Raw genomic sequence first — 322 nt, forward strand, 5'->3', positions numbered from 1 at the left:
AGAAAAAAAAAAGAAAAAGAATACAAAAAGTGAAGAAAAAGGGAGCTGCAGAACCGATCGGACAACGCGACCAAGAATGCCCCGCTCGTGGGACCGGCATCGAGCATCGTGCTAATCCAGAACGGCGTCGGCGTCGAGGCGACGTTCCGCGCGCGGTTCCCCGACACGCCCGTCGTCAGCGGCGTCACGGTCGTCAGCGCCGAGCAGACGTCGCCGGGCGTCATCCGGCAGAACCGGTGGACGCGCATCAGCATCGGGCCCTACGCCGACGGTCTAAACACGGGCGACGCGCAGGTGGCGGCCCGTGGCACGGCGGCCGTCG

Source organism: Verticillium alfalfae, genomic scaffold (genome assembly GCF_000150825.1).
Source record: "Verticillium alfalfae VaMs.102 supercont1.14 genomic scaffold, whole genome shotgun sequence".
NCBI classification, from domain to species: Eukaryota; Fungi; Ascomycota; class Sordariomycetes; order Glomerellales; family Plectosphaerellaceae; genus Verticillium; species Verticillium alfalfae.